Raw genomic sequence first — 16,551 nt, 5'->3', positions numbered from 1 at the left:
TGTCAACTTAATGAACGCTAAGTTTGCTTATGACTCGTCTCAATTTAAATGCAATACAATTCTGAATGACTATGAGGAATTTGACTTGAGTGACTACCCACCTCACCTAGCCAAAGAACTTGACAAACGGGAAACCAGAACCCCCATCATTAAGGAGACTGAACCTATTAACGTAGGAACCGACAATACACCTCAAGAACTTAGGATAGGGACAACCCTGGACCCCTCGGAAAGACAACAGTTCATTGACCTCCTACACGAATACAAGGACGTGTTCGCCTGGTCTTACAGAGACATGTCTGGGATTGACATAGAAATTGCAGAGCACCGGATACCCATTAAACCCGGGGCTAAACCTGTGAAGCAGAAGCTACGCCGGATGCGTCTTGAGTGGGCCCTAAAAATCAAGGAAGAGGTGGATAAACAGTTCAAGGCTGGTTTTATCAAAGTGTCTGAATACTCGGATTGGGTGGCCAACATTGTGCCGGTACCAAAGAAAGACGGAAGAATTCGGGTTTGCGTCGACTTCAGGGATCTGAACAAGGCGAGTCCAAAGGACAATTTCCCTTTGCCACATGTTGACATTCTGGTGGACAATACTGCCGAGCATGCTCTCCTATCATTCATGGACGGGTATGCTGGGTACAACCAGATTAAAATGGCTGAGGAAGACATGCACAAGACTCCGTTCACTACACAGTGGGGTACATATTGCTACACGGTCATGCCTTTCGGCCTCATCAACGCCGGAGGAACCTATCAAAGAACCGCTACCACTCTCCTACATGATATGATGCACAAGGAGGTAGAGGTATATGTCGATGACATGATTGTCAAATCAAAAGAACGGGACGGCCACATCAGTGCCCTCCGGAAATTCTTCGCTCGTCTGCGGAAATATAACATGAGACTAAATCCTCAGAAGTGTGCATTCGAGGTCACCTCCGGAAAACTCTTGGGACATGTCGTTAGCAAAAGAGGCATTGAGATTGATCCAACCAAAATCAAAGCCCTTCAGCAAATGCCCCGGCCTTGGAACGAGAAGGAGATTCGGGAATTTCTCGGTCAGGTCCAATACATCAGCCGCTTCATTGCCAAGCTCACTATGATTTGTGAACCGATATTCAAAAAGCTTCGCGCCTCCGATCACGCTGATTGGGACGACGACTGTTAGAAGGGCTTCAACAGGATAAAGGAAATCCTATCCAAACCTCCTGTCCTCATGCCACCTCAACCAGGGATTCCTTTATCCCTATACCTGACTGTTACCGACACAGCCATGGGAGCAATGTTAGCACAAACAGTGGGAACGAAGAACGAGCCATCTATTACATCAGCAAAAAGTTCATTGAGTACGAGACGAGGTATACCTAACTGGAAAAGACATGCCTTGCCCTAGTATGGTCAACAAAGAAGCTGCGGCATTACATGCTCAGCTATACGGTCCACATCTACTCCAAGATGGACCCGGTTAAATACATCTTCGAAAAACCCGTGCTAAACGGAAGGCTGTCTAGATGGACACTCATGTTGTCCGAATTCGATCTCAAGTTTGTACCCCTCAAGGTTATCAAGGGAAGAGCAGTCGCTGATTTCCTGGCAGAGAATCCCGTCAACGAGGATCCGACGACCGACACATGGTCACTTCCTGACGAAGACATCCTTTGTGCCGACTCCGACGCATGGGACCTATACTTCGATGGTGCATCTAATCTGAGAGGCTTCGGGGTAGGAATCCTTCTAATCTCACCAGAGGGAGAACACGTTCCGATCTCGGTCAAGCTAGACTTCGCCGTCACCAACAATGCCGCTGAATATGAAGCAAGCCTCATCGGCCTACAAGCAGCCATCACACTTGGCATCAAGAGATTGAGGGTCCATGGCGATTCCTCGCTCATCATCAACCAGGTGTCCGGATCATGGAAAATCCGATCTGACAGCTTAGCTCCCTGCCGGGCAAAGATCAGTCAAGAGGCCGAATTCTTCGACCAAGTCGACTACTTCCATTTGCCACGAGAGGAAAATCAATTTGCTGATGCCCTGGCAAAACTTGCCGCGCTCGTCAACATACCTGGCGGCATGACATCAATGCCCCTATGTGTCGAGAGAAAGAGCGAGCCAGCTTACATTTGTGCTATTATCGACGAAGAGGAAAGCCATGATGAACCTTGGTACCAAGCCATCCTCAATTACAAAACCAAAAACGAATTCCCTCCCAACTCTGATCAAAGAGGACAAAGAGCCATCCGTTTACTTGCATCACAATTCGTGATAAACCAAAATCAACTCTACAAAAGAACACCCCAAGGAATTCTCCTCCTTTGCATTGACCATCACAAAGCCAAAAAAGTCATGGGAGAGGTTCACGACGGAGAATGTGGCCCTCACATGAGTGCAATGATGCTTACACGGAAAATCATGCGGCTAGGTTACTACTGGACCACCATGGAAGCCGATTGCCATAACTACGTCAAACATTGCCACAATTGCCAAATCTTCGCCAACATACAACACATACCACCATCCCTCTTATACACCATGATGTCGCCCTGGCCTTTCTCAACCTGGGGCATCGACATCATCGGGAAAGTCAACCCGATAGGCACAAAGGGGCATTGCTTCGTCCACGTCGCCATCGACTACTTCACCAAATGGGTAGAAACATAGTCATATGCAGTCTTGACCGCCAAATAAGTGGCCAAAGTCATTCAAAACAACATTATCTGTCGATATGGGGTACCTCATGAAATCATCAGCGATCAAGGCTCTCACTTCCGGGCGGAAACTCAAGCTTTGCTGGACAAGTACAAGATCAAGCGACATCGATCATCCCCCTACCGTCCCCAAACCAACGGAGCGGTGGAGGCAGCGAACAAAACTCTTGTCACCATTATCAAGAAAATGCAAGACAACTACCGCGATTGACCGAGCAAACTCCCATTCGCACTCTGGGGATACCGAACCTCCATTCGAACACCGACAGGCGCCACACCCTTCTACCTATCATACGGTATGGAGGCGGTTCAACCGGTAGAGTTAGAGGTCCCTTCTCTACGCATCCTACTGGAGAGTCAGGTCCCTGAGGCGGAATGGACCCGTCGAAGGTACGAACAACTCACTCTTCTAGACCAACGGCGACTCAACGCCTTGCACAACGTCCAGCTATACCAACGACGTATACAACGGGCATTCAACAAGAAGGTCAAACCCAGAAACATCCAGGAGGGCGACTTGGTCCTCAAGTCGGTTCGAGCACCATTACCCGTCGATCCGAGGGGAAAATTCAAACCCAACTAGGCCGGGCCATACCTGGTCAAGAAAATACTTTCGGGCGGCGCAGTGAGACTGAGTGACCTAGATGGGGAGGACTTTACAAACCCGACCAACCTAGACCAACTCAAGAAATATTACCCTTGAACCATAACAACCAACGACCTAGCCTAGTTTTACAACTAGCAACGACCTCAACCCCTTTCAAGTCAAGTTCCTCAACGTGTTCTGATTTGAAATTGCATGTTTTATCGAGTCTAAGCTACGGCACCTTGCCCGTTTCGAATGTCCTTTGATCTGTCAAAGGCAACGTCCATTTGCACTAAAACAAAACAACCCCCTGAACTACGAGCATGGTTTGATTTCACCTCTTCAGGTGAATACGTAGGCAGTCCCTCTTATGCCTGAGGGATACAACCACAAAACCCAATCAAATTTACAAAACATTTCGAACTACGATCATGGTTTGATTTCACCTCTCCCGGTGAATAAGTAGGCAGTCCTTTCTTACACAAGAAGGATACAACCATTCCCACAATCAAAAACAACCATCCCCATACAAAAATCCCACGTACAAAAACATCCCAAAAAAAAGAAAAGGGAAAACCATTCCCTTTTTCCACAAAAATACAAAATAAGCCTTTCTCCCTTTCCACAAAATACCACTTTTCCAAGTGCAAATGTTTAGGACGATTCAAATTGAATTTCCTTCACCAAATGGATGGAAGAAACAAGTGTTCACAATTTTCGACACGAGCAATCCTCTTATTTAATTAATAATGGGAGGGATTACATTTCAACAACAAATAAAGCTCGACGAGTCTAGAACTTGTCAAATCTAAGGTGTCAACTAAAACACCTCACATAATAAAACTAGCACAAAACACACAACAACTAGCTAGTACAACATAATAAAAACCTACAACAATAATACAACATAATAATAAAGTGGGTAATGGAGGTCTTCACTCTTCCATTCTACCCTTGCCTTTTCCCTCGGGGTACATCTTACCCTTGTTCTTCTTGTCGGCCCGCCTAGCATGGACTTCTTCCTCGGAACGGATCCTAAACGGATCTAAGACGGCGACGGCCTCCGGTCTAACACAAGACCCTATATTCGACCCAAGACGAGCCAATGCACGGCCCACCATATTCTTGGGGCCGGAACTCCTCCTCTTCGGTGGTCTCATCACATCGGGAGTAGCTCCATCAACATACTCCTCAAAGAAGGCACGGTTGGCCTTGCCAACCTCTCGATACTTCAAGTCGACACCCTCGTCCTTACGAAATTTGGATCTCTCTTCCAAGGACGGAGCACGTGACCACTTGACATAAGCGGGAGTCACCCATGTCGTAGCAACGGGGTTTGGCACCTCCCAAAGCGGCCGAGTGGCCCACCATCTTTCGAAGAACTCCACAAGCTCGGAATTCCGGAAAATATTCTCTTGAACAAGAGTATCTTGAGCGGGCACCTTTTGTTAACGCCCCATTTGCCTCATGAGACTTTCAGGATATATGAAGGAAGCAACCTTCAAACCCACCGCCATCAAAGAAAGAGGACTAGCACCCGAAGCGGGCAACCCCGTGAAGGACCTCAAGTGCCACCACGGCACCACCCAACGGATATGAGGACCACCCTCCTCCGCCAATCTTGCGGCCCAATAGGCCTCGGTGGAAGTGAAACTATCCGGGTACAACTTCTTCCTCATGGTAAGGTGACGGAAGGAGTAAGAAGAAGAATCAACCGGAGGCTCTACATACCTTAGCTTCTCCAATAGCCACACTCGGAGGATCCTCGGGGATCCAAAAGAGGGAGCTTCTCCACAAGAGCCTTCCTTGTCCAAAGCTTGGATAATCTCTCCAAGCACCAACCATGATGGATCTCTACCATGCTCTATTTGCTCAATCACATGGATAAGGGTTATGCTACCATGGCATCTTGGCCCCTCCTTCTTCAAGACATCAACAAAGAGGTACACATGGACAAGGCAAAATGCAAGGGCCCTTCTCCTAGCCACTTCCGAGACATTAGCATCTAATCGGTTTGAAAAGATGTTGATAAGCGCCAACATGTCCACACCATGTGGAGCGAGAAGAAAGTTGATTTGACTTGTTGACAAACCCAACATGGAACGGAATTTCTCCTTGTAGCACAACCGAGTCGGAGGAAGCACCGGAGCACAACCCGGCCACCCACCAATGGCTCCAACTTCTTTGGCAAGAGGACAAAGCTCACCTTTTGGGAAAACGAAAACATGATGTTTCGAATCCCAAAACCGAGAACATGCTTCAAGGAACGAAGGTTGCACCTTGACTTGACGAAGCACCAACAATTGACCAACTCCCATGCAAGCGAGTTGATACTTTTCGGGAGGCGACAAATCCCGGCACCATTGTCGCAATGCGTTCTCAAAAGCATCCATGAAATATTTTTGTGGAAGAAGAAGAGGTTTTGTAAAGATGATTTTGTGTTTCGGATGATGAAATAATGAAGCGCAAACGTCCCTATTTATACAAAATGACCAGCGCATTTTTCAGAAAAAGGGGAGAGCCGGCTTCCATCGCCAGGCTGCTCGCGCCTCTTTGAGGCTTCTCCAGGATTCCCGCTGTTGACTTGTCTCTTTCAACTTGTGCTTTCTCCTGACACCTCAAACCTCCCGCCAGGAAGCTCGTGCCTCTTCGGAATAATTCAGGATATTTTGTGTTTCCTCACACTCACATTTCCTTGTTTTCGCGTTTTACGAAATCCGACACGGTTTCCATGACGCAGCTTTAAACATACGGATCTTTCTTTCTTTTTTTAAGGGGGAAAGGGCTAGTCGCCCCGATCCGCGATGGATCGTTTCCATGTCAGTCGAAATTCCGGAAATTTTTCGCTTTTTCGCAATTTTCCATCAATAATCAAAATCGAAGATTGATAACACGACGTCAATTTTCCTCAAAAATTCAAGCACTCACAAATTTGAGTCTTGACCTCAAAAATCAAAAATCAAATATACTCGCAAAAATCCTTTTCTAAAAAATTCTTTCCTGACGGTTTGAGTTTGAATTTTTCGAGTCAATTTCAATGATTTCGATGCAATTTAATTCACGACACGAGTTAATTGTTCAAATTTTCATGTCATTTCCTTTTGAATTCCGAACGTGACGATTTGTCACGGAATTTTCAAAATTCATTTCTTTCGTTTCAAAATTTCAATTTTAACTTCAAGTCATCTTGGTTAATTTTGGTTTTCGATCAAATGCTCTACGTGTTTTCAATCAAACACTTTTACATGCTTGCATTTTTGCATATGTGCTATCTGTTGCCTGTTTTTCTACACTAACGATGCAGGAACTGGTGAAAAGCGAAAGGAGAATCGACAGCCAACAGCGCCCCTCCGAAACACAACACAAAAAAGCCAAAAATCACAAAATGAACCATAATCCAAAAACACATATATACAAACCGCCTCACGCAAAATGTAAATATGTACAGACAAGAGTCCAAGACACGGACAAACTACAACAAGTACTCAACGTCTCCCGTCGGACCAGTCCTGGTCTCACTAGGAGTCGCCGCCAACACAGACACCACCACCTGCTCAGACTCCCTCTCCGGAGAACTCTCCAGCGTCTACTGCTCCATCACGACGCGAAGCTCCTCCACCGCAGCCAACTGAGCCCTGAGAGAGGCAATCTCCGCGTCTCGGCTCCGTAACTCGTCCTCACGACGCCTCAACTCCTGGTCCCGACGAGTGATCCCCAACCCCTGGGCCTCGATCATCGACCTAGCTGCCTCCAAATCAGCACGGACCCGAGCAAGCTCCGCCGGATCCGCAGTGCCCTACAAAACACAATAACAGATCCTCAAGATCTAAAAACACGAAATACAATACCAAACACACAAAAATAGCACACAAAACGTACCTGAGAAAGCCGAGCCTCCCTCGCAGCCAGGTCACCAGCAAGCGCCCTCCAGCGGTTAGCCATCCGCCACAAGTCCTGGTGACTAACAGTCGTCACCTACAAAACAAAATGTCCTTCAATACAATGTAAGGCAAAGTGTAATTGAGGAAAGTGTTCAATTCAGGAACTCACCCTCAGAATGATCAACCTCCACTCCATGCCAGCATCGGTCACCTCGGCCGCCGCGGGCTCCGGTAAGCGCAACTGAAGCTCTTTGCCACCCGGCCCCTGAATAGTGGTCTCCGTCGGGAAAGCTGGGGGCTGAGTCCTCATCAACAGGTTGACTCCCTACCATTTGGATCCACATCAAAGATGACAAACCCTCCTATCAAGAGGGGCAATGAAAACAAAAAAACAGAGGAAAACATACCTCGATCGGGTACCAAGCAAGCCTCGACAACCGGAAGGTGTCGTAGTCAACGTCCCGCAGCACAGCTCCTCACCTCCCTGACCGTGAAGGTGCTTCTCAGCCTCATCAGGGGTCGACTCCTAGAACAAGACCCTAGGCGGGTCAACCGGCACGACGAAAGACTCGGTGAAGCACTGGCGAACTAAACGCTCGCCCAGGTACCAAACCGGCTCAATCGCCATCTCCAAGTACAGACGCAGGGTGCTGCGAGGCCGCAAACGCTCCCTGGTGGCAGCCGGTACACCCGTGTAGTGCTCCCAAGGCCGCCCAACAAACTGTATTCAAAACAAAGCTATTCAGCTAACTGGGGGCTTCATAAGTTACCTAATCATCCTATCTCTATCTATCTCTATAAAGGAGAAGGGGAAGAGAGCAAGAACTTACATCAACAACCCGAAGCTTGTTCACGCGACGCCTACAGTCCTCGTAAGTCGACTTAATCGACTTCTTCCGAGCCACCGTCCAACCCCTCACAACAGGGTAAGTCTAGGGAACACCGTCTGTAGTCCCCGGACGCAGAGGAGTGAAGTAAGCATACCACCAAGCCTGTAATCAAACACAGCAAACACAAATCAGCCAATTTCTCAAAAATTGCCAAAATCAAAATCAAAATCAAACTCACAAAACTCCCACAAAAAACTCGTACCTCAAAGATGAGGTCGGGACCAACCAAAGCAGGAGCACTACCCGCTCCCACTGTCTCCGGACGCACCACCGCGTGCAAGTACCGGGTGAAACTCGCCAAAGCCGGCGTAACCCAGTCAAACCGACCCAAAGTGTCAAAGTCGGTGAGGAGAGGAAGCACCTTGGTCGACAAGCGCTCACCCTTGTCACCAAAGTACGTGGCACCCAAGAAGTACCACAACCACACCCGCGCCTCCTTCATGTCGGCCTCAACCTCTGCCTCCGGACTCTCCAACGGCGCCGGAGTAACACCTGCCACCCTCCCGGTGAAGTGGTCTTTCACGTACGAACTCGCGATCAAGTACGGAGCGAGGTCGGAAGGCTCCGGCAAAGCAGTACCGATCAAAGCAGTGACCGCAGGAGGGGACACTCTCTCCGGCGTCTCGGTAAACTCAATGGGCAACTCGCCACCAGGAAGGCCGGATACCATGGCAAAGTCCTCTAAAGTCACGCCGACCTCCCCAAACTCCATATGAAACGACGACGTCGTATCCCAGTACCGATCCAACATGACGCGGATCAGACACAGGTTCGCCCTAATCGAAGACCTGGTCGAGGTATGGAGCTGTTTTCCTTAGAAATTTAGTTACGTCTGGTACTACCACCTCACCTCCTGTTTTTGTTTTGTTCATGTTTTTTGCGGAATAAGACCCATCTAGTAAAATGGTTGATTTTTGGGTTCCCTAATCTTTGTCCAATCTTCAATTTTTGTACGTTGAATCTTAATTCGGAGGATAATCAACATGGCAGTTTGATACTATACTTGTTTTGGTACATTAATTATTTCTTTATGTCGTAATAACAATGAGTTGGTCATTCAACTAGTTGAGAATCTTATCTTGTGCTGTTGGTGCCTTGGAGAAAACTGCTCATATGTTTGTTTTTTGGTGTTGTTTAATGTAAATATTTTGATGTTTTTGGAGTATTTTGTGAAACTTGTAGGAGATTTGGTGTTATTTAATGTAAATATTTTGATGTCTTGCATACTCTTAGTGCCCTTATCGGCTGCCTACTTACTCTTAATTTTGTATAAATGTAGTGCCCTCAACACCGCAGAGTTATTAGTGCGGTTATTATGTTATGAAGTGGATGTATGATATTACCGTACGTTTTTTTTTTTGGGAAATGTAAGTGTTATATTGAAGCCCAACCAAACAAATTTGTCACTAGAGATGTGCATCTCTAGTCTGTTACATGCTTTGTTCTAGTCGTGCTAACCAGGCCTGAACTCTCCAGTCACTATGCCCTAATCTATGACACTTCAACTGCATACTAAAAAGCCCCTTCACCTTCTTTAAAACAACAGCAGGGAGAGGGATAACATGATCAATTCGACTCCTATTCCTAGCAAACCAAATCCCATACATAAGACATGCCAGTCCAGCTGCAATGCACTGCTTCATAAATAGAGATCTGCATCTGTAACCTATCCACCATAGAATAATACCCTGATCAGGAATGAAGCAATCTAGCCATGCTGCCAGAAGCTACTTGCATTTCTGACTAAAAGGGCATAGGAAGAACAAGTGATCAATGGACTCCTCTGCGGTACCACACAAAAAACAGCAATTTTCCTTTATGATATTCATCTTGATCAACCTGTCTTGGGTAAGTAGTCTGTTCTGAGCAATCAGCCAGATAAGAAAAGAATGTTTTGGGAGTAACATTCTATTCTGAATCCAAGGATACCAGGGAACATCATCAGCCTCTTTTTACAACCAGGAGTATCCCATCTGGGTAAAATATTCCTGATCAAGACCTCTCCAAGTAACATCAAATAATAAAGGTTTGAATCTATTCTTAACCTGACATATACGCTTCCAGGCCCAACTAGAACAGTTGGAAGGCTCATAATCCTTCCAAATTCTATCCTTTATATAAATGGCATGCACCCACCGAACCCATAAATGGTCTGCCTTCTTTTCCACCCACCAAACATATTTAGCAATGAGAGCTAGGTTCCATGTATGCAGGTTTTTAAAGCCAAGACCCCATTTCCTTCTTGATTTACATATCTGTTTCAAAGACACCAAATAAGGTCTTTCACTACTCTCATTCCCATACGATATTACCGTACGTTACGCATCATCAGAGGACGACATAGTAAAGGTATATTGATATATTGTCTCGAACTATTTGAATTTTAATGTATAGATATTGTTCGTATATAATTTTTATGTATAGATATTGTTCGTATTTTCTAAGTGTGTACCTCTTCCTAATCCTTGTTCTTGTATATAGTGTGTTTCAGGTTCGCAAATGACAATTGAACAAATGAACGAGGTTCGAGAGCTTTGGTCGCTTTATTGTGGAAAGAACGTTTAGAGTATGTATGGTTTAGATTTCTAGAAATTGTAATTGAAAATACACATTTTGCGTCGTAGAAGCGTGTAGTGTACGTTTTAAACTACTTTGAATGGACGGAATTGTATACGCTATGATATTTTTTTTGGTATAATAAATATATAGTTGTGTTTGAATTGTTGGAAGGAATGAGATGCAGGGTTATTATTTGTATATTGATTCATTTTGCAGGCCCCTAATAGTGTAAAAATTCACAAATAGGTTATGAGTAATGACACGTCTGTCGCGTACCTGTCAAAAATAAAACCTAACGGTCTCGACTAAAATGTAGTAGAGGCAGTCGAGTATCGAATCCACAGGGAGGTAATGCAACTACAGCTATCTATTTCTAATCCTATGGTAACAATTGGTGTTGATTAAATTTTTGGTTCTAAACTACGGAGTTGAAAGGAAAGAGAAATAAGCAAAGAGCAGTAAAGCAGGAAGTGAATTAAAACTATCAATAAGAGGGGGACATGTCGGGAATTCGATTCACTACGGTAGTTAACCAACTTAGCAGTAAATGACTCAGACGAACTAATGCGAGACGGATATTAGAAGGTCCTTTCGGTCCACTTCCCACCCTAAAATACCACTAACTTAACTTTCGTCCTCATTAGGGTAGTCTACTGTTTATAGCAGGCCTATTTAGTCCAATCTTTCGATCCAGGATTAATTGTAGCCAGATTAATGGGTGACATAGAAGCGTGCACTCAACTAGGTCGAGAATTACAGTTATATTGCTATAGTGACAGAGTCTCTTATCGGTTCATCTAATTCATTCACTACGTCGTCATTATTCTACCGCAGATTCCCTAATCCCAACATGAAGGGGTTTAGCTACTCATACTCATAATTAATCTAACAGCAGATAATTTCCCAGCAGATATCATAATGAAATAGTAATAAAATTCAATAATAAATAAACTAGGGCAGAAGAATAAATAAGGGCAACAAGAAATTAATGCAACGAAAGGTTAATTATTATTGAAAGAAGAGAGGGAATTACAATCCAAGCAAATTCCGGCGTAAAGAACTCGTAATCCGAGTGAAGCAATCCCAAAATGAAAGTAACAGTGGAGAAAGTGAAAGTAACGTAGGAAGTAACAGTGGTTTTCTAATGTCAAAACTTAGATAAATAAAAGAGATGATAGAAAAGAATGACTAATAACCTAGTAAATCATAGGTTAAATAGCCAAAACACCAAGTGTTTATGCGGAAAAATAAAACACGGACTGATTAAAGCCCATAATGTCGAAAACCTCTCGATCGAGTGGATTAAACCACTCGATCGACCAATATCTCAGCAGAAGTCCCTCGATCGACCAGCAGGGTACTCGATCGAGGACTTGGTCGTGTGCATCTTACTCGATCGAGTAAGGAATAGCTCGATCGAGCCTTGGGGAGCTTAGGGACCACTCGATCGACCACCAAACAGCTCGATAGACCACTTGGGTCTTCAATTCAGCTCACGTCTTCACCCAAATGCCTCGTAATGCGTGCAACGACACTTCCAGGTGCAACATCTCACTCTGGGACAATCCCGTCTCCTCTAAATGCATGCAAAAAGGACGAAAAGGAGTATGGTTCCGCTACTTCCGCGATCATTCCTACAAAAAGGACAAAATACACCAAAGTAACCAATTCGGGGCAAAATACTATAAAAACAGTATAGGAATGCATAGAAATACGTGCTGAAATAGGCCAAAAAGACTATAAATTAGGCACGTATCAAATCTCCCCAAACCAAACCTTTACTCGCCCTCGAGTAAACTCAAAACTAAACTAATGGAACGGAAATGATAACTCAGAGCTAGCTTAACTTGTCTACTTGAACCACTTTAATGCAACAGAAATCAACAGTTAAAGCTAGACAGTCAATACGCAAACGAATTATAAGCTGTTCAGAAATAAAGCTGACCTATCGACCTTGCAAGACCAACAAAACCGGACTCTCACGTGGTCACTCTTCTCTCATGAAGCAAAGGGCAAATGTTATATGTAAAAGAGAGAAGAAAAGACAGTCACTCGCCTAACTGCGACCTACATAGCATGCATGCAACACAAATGAAAGACAATTCAAGTACTAATGCACACACTCCAACCAATAATGTCCGTCACAGCCGAGGATTTGCAAATAATATGGGAATAGTGAGGTTCAGGTGAGAAAAGGCAAAACAAGTTATGGAAATGTGGAGGTAAAAGCGTCAAGCTAGTTCCTAACAGGACCATGATAAACCATCCGGATCTCAACTGTCTGAAAGACTAAACACAGGTGCCCTTCACTTGGCACAAAACTCACTAGACTGAAGGCACAATCTCCTCAAAAATATAAAATAAGAGTGGAGGAGCTAGACGGTCACAAAGTTCCCTTTTTTAAACACCGTCTGAGGATACTAACTGGAACAAACAATCTTTTTTTTCAATTGTACATCCTCAAACATCTTCTCAACTCTGGCAAGAGGGTACAACTTTTTCACAATAATTTTCTTTCTTTTTGTACGTGAATCTCATCATTTTTTTTCTTTTCATTTTCTTTTTTTTCTCTTTTCTTTCTTTCACGTTTCTCTTTTTTTTTTTCTTTTTCAATACTTTTTTTTTCTCTTCCTCCTTCCTTAACACAAACACCAACTCCAAACAGGAATTACGGACCAAACTGCAATGGAAAACATACCACAAAAGGACAGACTAACTAGCTTGACTAGGCAGGCTTAGTTTGGAATGTGGCTAATGGGTCAAAAAGGCAAGTTTTGGTCAATGTGGAGCTAAATGGGTGAAGGGTGTAAAGAAAGGGGAATTTGCAAGACCCTCCCTGCATGTGACACCAACCGGGACCGAATATGTGCATTTGACGAGAAATTGAATGTCATAAATGTGCAAAAGAGATGAACATGCTATGCAAGGAGTACTACTCTCAAAATTCCTAATGAACTGGTCATGAACGGCACCAGTTATGGCTCTAAAAACTCAGAATTTTTTTAAGTAGTTTGCCAATTTATCAGGTCAAGTCTACACGGTCAGCTATATTTGAACAAAAATTCGTAGACTATGCGTATGACAAAGCTAAAAACCATCAATAAAGTGCAAGGCTCAAGTGAATTGACAAGTTATAGTGCAATTTCATCACGGGAATCTACCGTTCCGACTCAACCTAAATACAAAAATAAACGTGAAAAATTTTTGAATTTAAACATTTTCTAATTTTTTTGGATTTTTGATTTTTTTGAAAATAAACAACAAATGCAAACTGAAAAATTAAACGTGAATGCAAAACAAATGCAGATGCAGACTCAAAAGGATGCAATACCCTCCCCAAACCAAAACGGACAACGCCCTCGTTGTCCTCCAGCATACACCAGCAGAAAAATGGGGGATGGGAGTATACAACCAATAAAAATAAAATAAAGGAGACGAATAAAAAGAGTAAGAGAACATACAAGACACGAACTTCCCCAAACCCGGTGGCGGGGAAGTGAGTAGACCGATAGCTACTCGTCGTCGGCACCGCCGTCTCTCGTACTCCGACTCAACAAAACGGTCTCCCCAAACCAAAGAACAAACAAGGGGAGACTCGGTAGTCATCTCAGGTGATCCTCCGGACCGGGTACGAACGGAGGGTCACTCTCCTCCTCTCGGCGGCTCATTTGTGCCGCCTGCTCGCCCAGAATCGCACCTCTCTTGCTACCGCTGTCTCCTCCGGCTCCTCCTCCGAGTCGAAGGTAGTGGAGGGTACCCGTCCGCCGGGTATCGGTAGAAGGAAGGATGCGGCCACCCCTCCGGAATCGGTCGCCGGGCTCGGATATGGAACTCGTAGAGCGGGAATACGCCAAAGTCATATCTCGTCTCATCTCAGTAATGTACCTGCACATATCCGAAAGCACGGCATCACGACGCCCTTGGTCCATGACCTCGGGCGCCTCTAAGACAGGAGGGCAAACAAAATTGGCCGGGAAAACCGAACCAGAAGGAGGGTCAAGTGGAGGTGGAGTATGAGTCTGAGTGGGTGTAGGCTGAGGCGTGGGGGTCGGTCCACTGGGCCGAGTCCGAGCCGAGAGCTAGAAGATGCTCCGGCCTCCCGCTTCCTCTTCTTAGAAGAAGAAGGAGGGGTGAAGGTAAGGTGGTAGGTAGGTGGAGGTGGCCTCGCTCCCTCAGCAGCAGACGAGAGCGGTAAAAGTGGGGGAAGGGTAGAGCACGGCAAGGTAACAGACGTGGAACCACAGATCTTCCACGTCCTCGCACTCCCCTTCGCCTTTGGGAACCAGGCGAAGTCAGCCATGGCATCCAGGTCAAGGTGAGCCATCTCATCAGGTGCAGTGAGTCCGGGCTCAGTGGGGTAAAGGTGGCGGGCAATCCTAGTCACCAGCCCCAGACAACAACGGTCTTGACCGAGTCCCAATTCCGTTCCAATGCTGAGCTACTAGATAGGCAATGTTTAGAACAAACGGGGTACCGTATTCAATGTTGAGGTACCCCGCGAGAATTGCTAGCTCAGTGTTGGTCACGTTATGGGGCTCAGGGCGCCCAAAAATGGTCTCTCCTAACAGACGCAAGTAGTAACGGGGCGCAGGTAAGTGAACATGAGCTCCCTTCCGTGCCTGGAAGGGGGTGTGAGTAAGTGCAGCCCAAAGTGGCTGAAGGAGGTCTCGAGGTGGGGCGGTGGGACCGTCACTAACTAGTCCCAAAACCTGCCCAAACCTGGCCAAAGTCCAGTGGTGTGACTCATTGCGGAGTCGAAAGTGAATGCGGAGGCTGGAGTGGTCGCAGCGTAAGAGTCGGTGTCAAAAGAGTAGGAGCTAAAAACTCGTAAGTAGAGGTACGAATAGTAGCCTCCGCATGGTAATCGGACCGACATACCCGTCCCGTTCAACAAACTACAGACCTCCTCATAAATGCCTAAGGTCTCTAGGTCAGTCCGCGCAAGGAAACGGGTGGGGGAGAGAGGGCAACGAAGTAAAGTGGCTAACCGTTTCCGGTGAGCCTCTGAAGTGAAACGTACCGTGGGCATCTTCGGTAGAGGTGTGAGAGCGCCCTCTCCCGTAACAACAGCCTCAGAAGGGCTGGAAGTGATGGCTAACTGGCTAGCCTGCTGGTGTGGCCTCGGTGGCATCATACCAGGCTGCGGGAAACGGGGCGTGAACCCGCAGTCCAGCAGAGAGAAAGGCCTAATAGGTGTAGTGGCCGGTGTAACCTGAACTGAGCTCCCGACTGAGCTGGCTGCGGCGTAAACTGTCCCTGCAGCTGAGACAAGTAGAACTGGTGTTGCAGTGGTGACCAAGGCGGAGCTAGTGGCGACAACAGGGACCACTGGCTCGGTCACGGATGGACTGGAGGATGAACTCGCAGAGGGCAGAGAACTAGTATCCATCCTGCAAAGTATTAAAGGGCATGATAAGATAAGATGGCTGCTAACCGTGGCTAAAATGAAGCGTTAACCAGCATGTGACAGCAAAAAGAATGGCCCTATTAGTCGAAGAAATCGACGTACAGCAGGCAAAGCCCAACAATTCCTCAAGACTTCGAAATACAGCATGTGAGTGGTGATAATATGATAAAACAGTGACTGCAAAAGGGCTAATACAGCATGAAAACCAAATATGGGAGCATGTATGACTCCTAGCAGTCGAAGATTTCTACTCACAGCACGGGATTTCCCAATAATTCACATCAAGTAATGGCGATAGGGGACGGTAACGGCAGTTAACAACAGCGATAAGTAAGCGAGAACTGAAGTTAAGCAAGCAAGGAAACGGAAAAACCGTCAGACAGTCGATAAATTTCGACTCACAGGAACCCTAATCCCGGAATCTCGCGCAAAATTCGAATTTAACATGCAAAAACAGTGAGGAATTGCGAAAAGATCATCAACAAGCTGTTTAAGGGTATATAACACAATTAAA

The 16,551-nt window shown here is 45.7% G+C and overlaps 1 long non-coding RNA gene across 1 annotated transcript; it reads left to right on the top strand.

Moving 5' to 3' along the window:
* Positions 1–10,382: 10,382 nt before the first annotated feature.
* Positions 10,383–10,791, top strand: LOC141598290 (uncharacterized). Its single transcript, XR_012523398.1, has 2 exons — positions 10,383–10,420; positions 10,553–10,791. It is a non-coding gene; the product is annotated as an uncharacterized LOC141598290 (long non-coding RNA).
* The last annotated feature ends 5,760 nt before the right edge of the window (positions 10,792–16,551 follow it).

Source organism: Silene latifolia, chromosome 9, assembly GCF_048544455.1.
Source record: "Silene latifolia isolate original U9 population chromosome 9, ASM4854445v1, whole genome shotgun sequence".
NCBI classification, from domain to species: Eukaryota; Viridiplantae; Streptophyta; class Magnoliopsida; order Caryophyllales; family Caryophyllaceae; genus Silene; species Silene latifolia.
This window is presented reverse-complemented; position numbering and strand designations above follow the sequence as displayed.